The sequence below is a fragment of the Balaenoptera borealis genome, assembly GCF_965194805.1.
Source record: "Balaenoptera borealis genome assembly, chromosome: 18".
NCBI classification, from domain to species: Eukaryota; Metazoa; Chordata; class Mammalia; order Artiodactyla; family Balaenopteridae; genus Balaenoptera; species Balaenoptera borealis.
Window position 1 is genome coordinate 5,982,427 of NC_138877.1, and position 11,888 is coordinate 5,994,314.

Here is an 11,888-nt window from a genome sequence, read left to right on the forward strand (position 1 = left end):
TGTTGCCAAAATTCATGATGACAGGGCTTTTTTTTTTAAACTCTAGTGTTTCTAGAGGAAAATGGAATCTTTGGAAGGCTTTGGGAGATTATGGAATATCCACATGTCTTCTCAGCTGGAACTGATGCCAAGAATGTAGAAAAGACGGCTGATCTTAGTGTGTCTAGAGGGCAGGGTGGGTGGATGCACGTGAAAATGCTATTCAGCCTCCCAACAAGCCTTCACTAAGAATGGTGAGTGCCCTGGGGATGCCAAGGGGGGAGGGATACAGCTCTGCACTCAAGGGGCTCGTAGGGTGGAGAGGACACTGCTTCGCTAGGGAAATATCCAACAGAGGCAGAGATGATCTTTTTGGAACACAGGCGGATGATGGCGTGACCTTTGCTTACCCCTCAGGGCTTTCTCTATTTGCGGCGAGCAGGGGCTACTCTTTGTTGTGGTGCACGTGCTCTCATTGCGGTGGCTTCTCTTATTGTGGAGCATGGGCTCTAGGGTCGTGAGCTTCAGTGGTTGCAGCATGCGGGCTCAGTAGCTGTGGCACACGGGCTCAGTAGCTGTGGCTTGCGGCTCTAGAGCGCAGCCTCGGTAGTTGTGGCACACAGGCTTAGTTGCTCCGCGGCATGTGGGATCTTCCCAGACCAGGGCTCGAACCCATGTCCCCTGCACTGGCAGGCAGATTCTTAACCACTGCGCCACCAGGGAAGTCCCGCAGGTATGTCTTAAGAGTTTCATGCAGTTACAGAGGAGGGAGCGATAACTTGTACTTGGAGGGAAGAGGTGGAGGGCTTCCTGGAGGAGGTGGCGTGGGATATGAGGACATGTCCGTGACTTGCCTCAGCTTCCACTTACCAGCGTGCTTTGCCTGAATCGCAGGTTGTCCTCAATGGGTGGGCTGTGTGTCCCTGTGGTTGCCACAATTTCTTTATCCATTCATCCAGTAATGGACAGTTAATTGGTTGCACCAATTTACAGTCCCACCAGCAGTTCACAAGGGTTCCTTTTCTCCACATCTTCACCAACACCGATTTCTTGTCTTTTTGGTATTAGCCATTCTGATAGGTGTGAGGTACTCTCGCTTTGTGATTTGGATTTGGATTTTCCTAATGATTAGGGATCTTGGGCGTATTTTCACGTACCTGTTGGCCATCTGTAAGGAGGGCTATTCTTATTAAAGCATCGGCACTGTACCAAATGCCCACTACAGTCAGACCTTGGGGAAATTCATAACCCCCTCTCACTAATTTCTCCAGAATCTTCTACTGTGTTCTAGGTGTACTGTTTCTGTGTCACTTATCCTCTTCCTAGTGTCACATGGACGAGTGAAATTTGGGGTGAATGCATGTGAAAAGACACAAGGAAGGTGGCTCATATGACTGAGCTTCTTGAGGAGAGGAGGGGAGAGTTTTCTCCTCTTACGCCTCTGTCTCAGCATTACTTACATCCTTTAACTCTTTATCCCTCTTAGCTTTCTTTTAACCACCAGTGCCTTGTCTAACCTAATTTTGAAATTCCTCCCTTATGCCCAGACCCTATAAAGATAAAATCCCCCCGAAAAGTGAGCAATTTGGATTTGGTGGAGAAGTCAAAAGTGAAATCCTCAACCACAGTGTTCCTGAAGCCGCCCTCCCAGCAGGGAGACAGACCCAGGGGCTTGGGAACAGGGGTGGGAGTGACAGCTGGTGGGGCAAGGGTGGGGACACCCTCATCAGGAACCTGGAAGTTCCATTCCGGTGTCTCTTAAGGGGTCGGGCCACTTGGCTGGCCAGGCCACAGAGCTACAAGGTCAAGTTACTTGACTTGATTCTACATCTGTCAAATGGGAAAGATAATACTTGCAGCGTTCCCTTTGCTCTGGGTCAGTAGACTGAATACCACTTTTATGTCTGTTCCTTTCCAGTTTAGGGCCTGTAGAGAATTCAACCCCACTGAACTTGAGTTTCCTCACTGTCAAATGACAACGTGCAAGGTGATTTACCTGCGTCGTCCATCAGAGTAACACGCAGACTGAGGCATGGTTAATCACTTGTTAAATAGATGAGTTTTTATTTTGGAGAAACACCGACTGCACAGAGCATATATGAGAAAGGTTTGCATTGCATGAATTATTTTCCCATTTGAAACCCAGAATCTCGCTCAAATGGCTTCCCAGCCCACATTGTACTGAAGTACCCTGTTTGTTCCATTAACTATTCACAGAGTCAACTGGGGAACCGCTGTTATTAATTTCAATGGAAAGCTAAAATGCAGTTCATTTTCTGTAATTGCAGGCCCACGGTCTAAAGAGGCAGCAAAAGCTTTTAATCTGAGGCATTTTTAGAGGAGTATGATCAGAGTTACATTGAACATCTTTTGAAGGTACATAATTATGAAAACCTCAACGACACTGACATTCAAAGAGCCCAAACCATAGATGCGGGGAACTCGCATGCGGGGAACAAGGCAAATTGCCGTCTTAGTTACTCGTGATGGAGAAACGCCCACGGGGAAGGTCGGCAGTGTTTGCCCACCTTGCTTTTCTATTTTACTCCAAAGACGGGAGCTCTTCATACCGCATGGGGGGGGGGCGGAATATGGCGCTCTCGTCCGAAATGTAAGATTTCTGTAGCCCCAGAGAGCCTGCCCCCGGGGCTGCAGCCTCCCTCGCACCCCTTGCGCGGGGCGGGGCGGGGCTCGGGCCCGGGGCGCGCGAGGGCGGGAGGGCGCTCCGCGCGGCCACCAGAGGGCGCCAGAGCGTCTCTGCGGGAGCGGCCGGCCGGCGGCCCAGCTGCCGACCCCTCCACGGCTTCCTGCGTCCAGGCTACTCCTGGGTCGCACGTGTCTGGGCAGGGCTGTCATCCGTTGGTCGCGACTCCATGAGGACAGAGCTCCCCCTCCCCTTCCCCGAAGGAGGAAGGACACTAAGAAGGCAGGGAAGTGCCCGCAGCAGCCACCTCGCCACCACGACTCCCATGGGGGCCTGGGGGTGGGGAGAAGCCGCGTGCGGGAGAGACGTCGGCTTTCGTTCAAAACTGAAGTGCGATTTACAAACACACCCTCCAGGCGAGCTGCGCAGCAAGGGGGCCGCAGAGATAACGAGGCGGGGGGGGGGCCCCCGCGCAGCAGGGGTGCCAGCCCCGCGCCCACTCAGCCCTCCCTCCGGATGGGGGTGACGCACGTGCCGTGGGCGCCCAGGCCCGCGAATCGTCCGCTCCGCCCCGCGCGGTTGAGAGGGCTCTCTGAGCCCTCCAGGCGGAGCTGGGGTGGGCCGGGCGTCAAGCCCCACAGGCGGCTCGGGGCCCCCAGGGGATGGGTCCCCGGTAACCTAAGTCAGGCTGGGGAAGCTGGACTTTATTCAGTGGCCTGAGGACCCAGCAGCGGTGTTCGAGCTGGGGGGTGATTGACCGGGTCCAGCCTGGCCTTGGCTGTCACCATGGCTGGATGGGTAGGAGGGGGCAGTTTACCACCGTGCAGCCCGGGAGGTGGGAGGAGACACTCACCCCCCACGGGTGCTCAGCGGAAAATGTTTTGCAGTTTGCATGTTGCATTTCTGCAGTTCTCCAGATCTCTTACTGAATTTCAGTGTCAAGTTCTTAACGCGTGCATCTCGGAGTTCTGAAGTACACTTGAGGCTTTTTGCCAAGACATGTAACAGCACCAGGAGAAGGAGTGAAGAAGAGGCCTCCAAGGGCGTTCTCCTGTTTAGAAATTAAAATGGAAAAGTTTGAAAGCAAAGAGCTCAGATACAGGGGATGGGCTGAACTCAGCTGGTTTGACATTATGAACCAAGAACGCCAATCTTTTTCAAAGTCAAGGGTAAGCGTAAATCAGAACATAGATTTAGCATAGTATGCAACCTTGCAGCGTTCCTACTCGGCAGAGCTTTTAACTCCTGGCCTCTCCGAGGTCCGGCAGAATGCGATAATGTTTTAACATTTCTTCTGACTTGGCTCCTTCCCCTGTGAAGGTCCCACAGTGCAAGGCTGTCCTCCTCATCCTCATGTTTGTTAAACGAATGGTGACCACCCCGAAGCACTCCTCATGGGGAAGGCGGATGTGAAGAGGTGGAGAGCAATTCTTCCTCCTATTTTCAAGATGCTAATACAATGCACTGAGGTAGAGTCTGTAGCAGGTGGTGGGCAGGGACAGTGGGGCCTCTGGATTCTGGTGCGTATTTTTCCATTTGCCACTTTTGTGCAAGTAAGCCACTTAACCTCAGTTTTCTTCACTTATCAAATGGGAATAATCTATACTGAACAGACCTCCTAAGGTTATTATGAGAATCAAAAGGAAAATTTGTAGTGAACGCACAAAGTGTGAGAGTAAAGCTGTTGATTGTATGGGATGTTGTGGACAGATGTGCGGGGTTATGATGTTAGTCATCGGTCGGTTGCCCTTGAACATGTGGGAAGACAAAAACTAGCGAAATTTGCCTAGAAACGATGCCCAAATAGGTAAGCAAAAATAAATTAATCACACTCTTGTGTTCCTTGTACGGGTTCATTGTACTGATTTCAAACCACAGGGGTCTGACCAACAACAGCTTTTTTTTCTCACCTCCAGACTTTTCTGTTGGTTGGTTTCTGCTATTGTGCTATTTCTATTATGGAAAATTTCAAACATCCCCTTACTCCCTTCTATTCCCTTGTTCCCATTTGTCCCTCTTTGTTTGCTGGAGGATCCCAGACGTTGTCCTTTCATCCACGAATGCTTGCATGTCTGCCAAACGTCTTGCAAGAGCAGCTTTCTCGGCGGCCTCCATACACTCCCTCACCCTCGGCACCGCTCTTCCCAGCCCCACCCCGCCATGGAGCCTGTTTTCTTAATATTTTTCTTTTATTTATTTATTTATTTATTTATGGCTGTGTTGGGTCTTCGTTTCTGTGCAAGGGCTTTCTCTAGTTGTGGCAAGCGGGGGCCACTCTTCATCGCGGTGCGCGGGCCTCTCACCATCGCGGCCTCTCTCGTTGCGGAGCACAGGCTCCAGACGCGCAGGCTCAGTAGTTGTGGCTCACGGGCCCAGCTGCTCCGCGGCATGTGGGATCTTCCCAGACCAGGGCTCGAACCCGTGTCCCCTGCACTGGCAGGCAGATTCTCAACCACTGCGCCACCAGGGAAGCCCGCCTGTTTTCTTAAGAATCACCGAGGACGTCATCCGGAGACCATTTCACAGTCTCATCCTCAGCTTCCGACACTGTTGGATGGAGACCGCTGAGCCAGGCACCGTCAGGTGTGGCGGCTGACCCCCAGACCTGAAGGCGCTCACAGCCGCCGGGGGCTCAGCCCGAGGAGGAGCCTGCGGTCAGAGGGCGCCTGAGGGACGCGCAAGCCCAGCCGAGGGGCAGACGGGGCTGCCGTGGGGGAGTCGGAACCAGGACGAGCAGTGCTGGGAGGCTGGCTGCAGCCGGCCCTGGGGCTGGGCTGGAAGCCTCAGCAGGGCTTGAGAGGCTGGTCTGGGCGCTCCTGGAGGGATCGGCGTGAGCAGAGAGCCTGGCCGCGGGAAAGCTCAGCGCCACGTCTGGGGAAGGGGACGCAGGTCTGAGACGAAGGTGTGTGAGAGAACCTGCCGATTAGTGCATCGCGTTTAGGAAACATGCACAATGCTGAGCGTCAACAAAAGCTTGAGTTCAGAGGAACCTCTAAAGCAGACAACTCGCTTGAAGCGCGATTTCTTGGTAATTCCCAGGGGTGAGCTGGGGGAGCCGGCGTCTCTTGGTGTCCGCACGCACCTGCAGCCGTCACCTCTTTGCACAATGTGTCGGCCACCTCATATGCACCATCTCTAGAGCTGGCAGCCATCTAGCGAGGTAAGTAGTATTCTCCTTTTACAGGTGAGAGGCTGAGGTCCGAGGTTAAATGGACTGTCCCTGGTCTTCTAGGCTTCTAGGGTCTTCTAGGCCCCTGGTCTTCTAGGCTGGTCAGTGGCCGCAGCAGATCCAGGCCTCTCTGGTTCCATCCCCTGTGTGGAGCAGCTGGCCTCCCTCTAGATTAGTGTCGTGTGGGTACCAGCCTCTCTCAGTGCTCCTGTTACAGAGCCCGAGAAAAGGAGTAGGGGTCCAGCGAGCGTGCCACGAGCCTGGAGCCCACCGTATTGGCACCGTCGTCCTAGAGTGAGATCCCCAGTGAATGGGATGGAAGCTTCTGGTAGTTGGTAAACAGTCGACACACACACACAATCTGACCTGCAACAGCGACCCCGTGTCCTGCCTCTTGTGCCTCCTTAGAGAGGCCTTCCCTGACTGTCTCTCCCACCCTGTTCACTGCATCACATGTTCGCCATGTACCTGGCTTTATTTTCTTCATAGCATTTATTGCCATCTAAAATTATGTTATTTCTTCATTTGTTTATTATTCCCCTCTGTAGAATGTAAGCTCAGGAAGTAGCTTTGTCTTGGTAACTGATGGATTCTGAGTAAATACCTGGCACACAGTAGATGCTCAGTATTTGCTGGGTGAAGACGAATCAGTAAGTGTTTTGCCTGTTGTACCTGCCTAAGTCATTTAGATATTAAAAGTAACAAATGAAGAGACTCCCCCTCGCCCTGCCCAAATTTCCACACTGTAGCTGTGAAGAGGGACAGGGACAAACTCTACTGAAAAAGCAATCACTTACACTTAGAAATGAAGTAGTGAGGTCCCTGTCAGGGGAGCATTCAATCAGGAATTAGATGACCATTTTATAGAAGTGGTTCCCATACCAGGAACATGGATAAGGACCTTCCAATTCTAAGGTTCCATGATTTGGGGTCAGTGAGGGGGAAAGACTTTAGTGTATAGGGTGTGGGGACCTGGTTGACACAAGGACATCATAGTCTTTGGAACGGCTCTGGATGAGAGTGAAACCGCGGGTAACCGTTAGTCAAACCCATTTCACCTGTAACCTGCCTTCACCAATCAAGGTCGTTTGAATTGTTACAAAGGACCTGCGTGTCCTCCAGGCGGCACGGAGCCTAAACAAGATGTTTTCCAGGATCTTGGAGTCAGCTGTGTCTAATTCACGCGGAGCCTGTTAAGACTGGATAGCACCACCGACCCTCCAAGGGGGCGTGCGTGAGGGTTACAGGCTCCAAGGCTTTTGGAAGTGAGAGGTCCCAAAGCCCCGCCCCGAGCTCGTGCCCCGGGCCTCCGGCTTGGAGCGCTGAGGCCTGCCGTCTAGTTACGCCTGCGCAGAAGCGCGACGACGCACCTTCTCCCGATCCCCTTTCCCCGCCCCCCACGCCGCGCGCGCCCGGGGCGCCTGCGTCTTCGTCCCTCATCCCTTAAGTACCCCCGCCCCTCGCCTTCCCGCGAGTGGGTCTGTGGCTTGTGCTGCAGCTTCTGCGTTTGGCTGGCTGGCGAGTAAGCCCTCCTTTTGCTGCAGACGTTGGCGTCCCCCGTGTTGGGGCTCCTGACGCGGCGGGCAAATGGACCTGGTTCCTTCCGTAACAAGGTGAGACAAGAACTCTTTTTCCTCAGGCATTTACTGGTTGTCCGCAGGACAAGCTTTGCTGCCCTGAGCACCCACCACTGTCGGCAGGCGGGGGCCCCAGGAGCAGGAGGCCAGCCCAGGCCCGGGGAGCGCGTGCATCTGCACAGACCACCCTGGGAGAGGCAGGGGTGTGCGACTCAACGCGTCCCATGACCTCAGACACTCTGGGATTGATTGGTTCTGAGTCGTGGGCGACAGAGGGCTTTTTCATAGAATCGGCAAAGTAAAGGAAAACTGTGTTTTTAACAGCTGCCTTCACCCCCAGAACGTCCACGTTGGATAATTGTCACTTCTCTTCCATCAGAGTCTAAGCAGTAGATCTTTCCAGATCTCTCTAGAACTAGTGGTAGGTCTGCGGGTGGTCCAAGAAGGGTGGTAGTTGGATTTACCCTTAAACAGAAACTTCTCGAGGAAGCAGGTGAGAACTGGTAGAAGTTCGTAAAGAGCCCATCCTCAAAGCATGACTTGCAGGTGAGCAAGTGAACAGAGCCGGGAGGAGTCTCTGGGTTCGCAGGTGGCGCGGGGGCTGCAGCCGCCCTCCCGAGTGGGACGCCTGCTCTGGGTCGTGGGCAGGTGGCCGCAGGCTGGTGGCCGCAGGGTCCCCACGGGCTGGTCGCCTGCTCCTTTGCTGGTGAAGATTCCGCGTCTCTTACTTAGCACTTTACAGACAGTGGGCGCAGGGCGTCGGTATATCACTTCTAGAGAGCTTCCGTGTTGCCAGAGAAACCAGTTGGCTTAGATTTACACTAAAATGGCAAAAGAGCTTTCTAATAAGGACCCAGAGGAGTTGAAACCTCCCCTTCAGCAGGCAGAGAGACTGAAGAGAAAAGGCTCTCTTTCTGAATTCCCAGCCCCTAACTGGGCAGCAGGTCACCAGGCCGCTGGCATCTATACTGGTTCATTTATCACCAAGTGTGGACAAACTCAGGGGAGTCTGGGTTATGACAGGCAAAGTCAGGTGTTATAAAGCAGTGATCCAGAGCCCATCTGTGTCTTGTGCACACAGGAGGTGCTGGATAAGTTTTTGTTTAAACGACCACATGGTAAAGAAGCACGTCGATCACTTGAACGTGCTTGGGTATTTAAAGGCAACTTAAACAGTATACATCAGCATGCAGCCTAAGCACCCCACCCTCCGTTTAGTTAATACCTTGACTTCACTTGGCACTTTAAGAATATCTTACTTCAGCTCTTAGCTTTAATACTGCAAGTGAGTTAAATCTGAACGAATGGGGAGGGACTTCCCTGGCGGTCCAGTCGTTAGGACTCCGCACTTCCATCCCTGGCTGGGGAACCAAGATCCCACATGCCCTGTGGTGCAGCCAAAAAAGAAAAAAAAAAAAAACTATCAACGAGTGGGGTTTTTACTCTACGGTCTGACGAGACCTTCAGGCATGATGAACGGGTGAGGTAAACTTAGAAGCTATCCAGGTTGGTTAACTTCACATTTAACTTTAACCATCCATTTATCTGACTAAATAAAGCCTCAAGTATTTGAGCAATAAAGCAGCAGCCCACTTTAATACGCAAAAGAACGGAAATGAGGAAGTTGTAGCAATAGAATTGAGACGCCGTGGTCTTGTAGGGAGAAAAGTGCAACAGCTGTGAGGGAGGGAGGGCCGCGCTGTCTGAAAACCAGCTCACGTGGCGCAGTGTCCTGAGAAAACGAACCCCCCAGCTCCGCCTCCCAGCTCTTCCTATGGGAGCTTTCTCTGGGTTTAACACAGCTGTGTTTGCTCTGGATAAGTTGCTGACAGTGATCTCTGCAACTGCCTTTTTTCCCCTCTGGAAAATGAAAAACTGCTTTCGTGAGTCCAGACAGCTTGGAAACTGACAGCAGGATGGTGGGGACGGCGCTGCACCCCAGGCTTTTATGAAACTTCCCCTGACATCTGGGCTGCAGCACCAGCTCCCAGGTCGTTTAGGTCAATAAGTTGCCTTTAATCCCACTCTGGCCTGTTTCCCACACGTTTTTTTAAAGGTATAATTGACTTACAACATTAGCTTCAGGTGTGTGAGATTTGATATTTGCATACATTGCAGAATGACCACAATAAGTCTTGCTAACATCGTCACCATACAGTTAGAATGTTTTTTTTTCTTGTGATAACTTTTAAGATCTACTCCTTAGCAACTTTCAAATATGCAATGCAGTATCAACTATAGTCCCCACGCTGTACTTTACATCCTCATGACTTATTTTATACCTGGAAGTTTGTACCTTTTGATCCCCTTCACCTATGCCACCCCCTGCCCCCTGCACCTCTGGGAAACCAGCAGTCTGTTTTAAGATTCCACATACGAGATGGTTTGGTATTTGTCCTTCTCTGTGACTTATCTAATTTAGCATGTTGCCCTCCAGGTCCATCCATGTTGTCCCATATGGCAGGATTTATTTCTTATGGCTAAATAGTATTCCATTGTTTACATACACCATGTTTTTATCCATTGATGGACATGTAGGTTATTTCCAGATCTTTGCTATTGTGAACAATGCTGCAATGAACATGGGGTGTCAGTAACTCTTCTCCACATGTTCCTTGTGGGATATTATTGTAGTAAGAACGACTACAAACTGTGCTGGTGTCAGTTTTTCTGTATTCACATAGTTCAGAAACTAAATCTAAACAAATCTTGACTGTTTAGAACAATCATAATAATGACTAATTGGAGAAGACGACAAGGAGGAACCACAATACTGGTGGTCACGTTAGACTGCAGGGGTGGCCAGAGTCGACAGTGCAGAGGGGACAGAGCTTTTGGGTGGAGAGGGAGGGTCAGACGGAAGAGCACTTCACTGTGGAGAAGCCGGACCCACTTGGGCCAGGTGGTCAGGGGCAGCATCAGTAGTCATAAATCCTGTTGACAGTACGTACCCTCGATACGACAAGAGGAAAATGGCGCTCTTCCTCCCCCAAACCCATGATCCCAGGCTAATCGTGAGGAACAGTAGACAAACGCCGATAGAGCGCGTCCTGCAGTGTCCCCGTCCGTCCTCTTCAACACTGTCAAGATCCTCATAAACAAGGAAAGTCTGAGAAAGTGGCCTCACAGCCAAGGAAGACCTAAGGAGATGTGACAACTGGTGGTCACGTGTCGTGGATGTGACCCTGGAACAGAAAAGCACAGGAGGCCTAGCTTCTCTCTCTGGAATACCTTGGGTTCTTCAGAAGGTGCAGAATCTGATATTTAATGTCTAGTTTTAAAAACTGTTTGAAACAGTGGTATTCAAGCATCTACCTGACAAGTTTTCCTAGCACACATCGAGACCATAAAAATGCAATATAATAAAATCTTTTAGGAGGAAAAAGGTGTTTGCCCTGAGAGGTCGATAATGATTTCTCAAGGAGGTGATGTCACTTGAGCCAAGCCAGCCACGGAGACCCAGGAGGGCAGGGCGCGGGTGGTGGTTTAGAAGAGAGGCGGGGGGGGTGGGACCAGGTCGTGAGGGGCCTTCCACGCGGTGCTGAGCTGCTGTGCAGACGACGCGGAACCGCTGAAGACCTGCACACAGGGCAGGGATACGGTCAGTGATAATCCGCTTGGGGTTTAGGAGAGTTACTCTGCTGTCATGAGAGTCTGGATTGAAAGAGTGGAAGTAGGCAGAGGCTTGGGAAAACATTTCAGTTTTGCAGGACTGAGATGTAGGGGCCCTAAAGCAATAGGATGCTTAGTCTACAGACTGTGGGAGCTACAGACCCAGGGCATCAGTGGTATTCAGAATGGCAAGGTGGCAATCAAAGACGGTACTTAAAACTATGACAGTAAGTAGGTGACCAGAGCCAAAATAAAGTCCAGTATAAAGGCATGCTGAGATTCATCATAAGGAGGATCATTCTCTTGAAAGTGGGGCGTGGAGGCAAGAGGGGGCGGCGTGCAAGCTATGCCTCCACATACGGGACCCTGCGAACGTGCAGAGAAGGGAGAGCACCCCAGGGACACGGGAGGGGACGCCACCAGTGTGTGTGGAGGTGAATGGGGCTCTGGAGCTGTGGAAATCCTGATTGGGGTTGGACCAGAGGCCTTGGTTTGAGCTTAACTTACTAGGAAATTGGGAGCTAACTTTCAACTAAAACTTTTTTTTTTTTTTTAATGCAGGGAGTGAGCAAAGCTCTCCAAGAACAGAACTCCCAGTGTCAGGACCGCCTGGTAGGTGCGGGTGAGGAAACCGGGGCTGCCGTCCAACAGAAACGCCAGGTGAGCCACGGCGGTGAGATAGCTTCCTAGTAACCACAGTCAGGTAAACAACTGGTCAAATTAATAACTTTATACAACCCAATACAGCCAAGGTATTAGCATGTCAACACGTGGCACTAGTCACATTTCTTGTGCTCAGTGGCCACCGTCTAGAGGTCCTGTACAGGCTGACATCCCGAGTGTCAGTAGGGATCGCCTGTGTTCTGCCTACAGCAGTGAGAATTAGGAGATGGATTCGTGATCCCAA

General features: G+C 51.6%; 1 long non-coding RNA gene across 2 annotated transcripts in view; it reads left to right on the forward strand.

Moving 5' to 3' along the window:
• The window catches only part of LOC309615472, an 80,158-nt gene that overhangs the window by 43,257 nt on the left and 25,013 nt on the right, over positions 1-11,888 (forward strand). For both annotated transcript variants that reach the window (XR_014236844.1, XR_014236845.1), the window contains one exon: positions 11,543-11,641. This is a non-coding gene — a long non-coding RNA (uncharacterized lncRNA). The remainder of the gene's footprint in view (positions 1-11,542; positions 11,642-11,888) is intronic.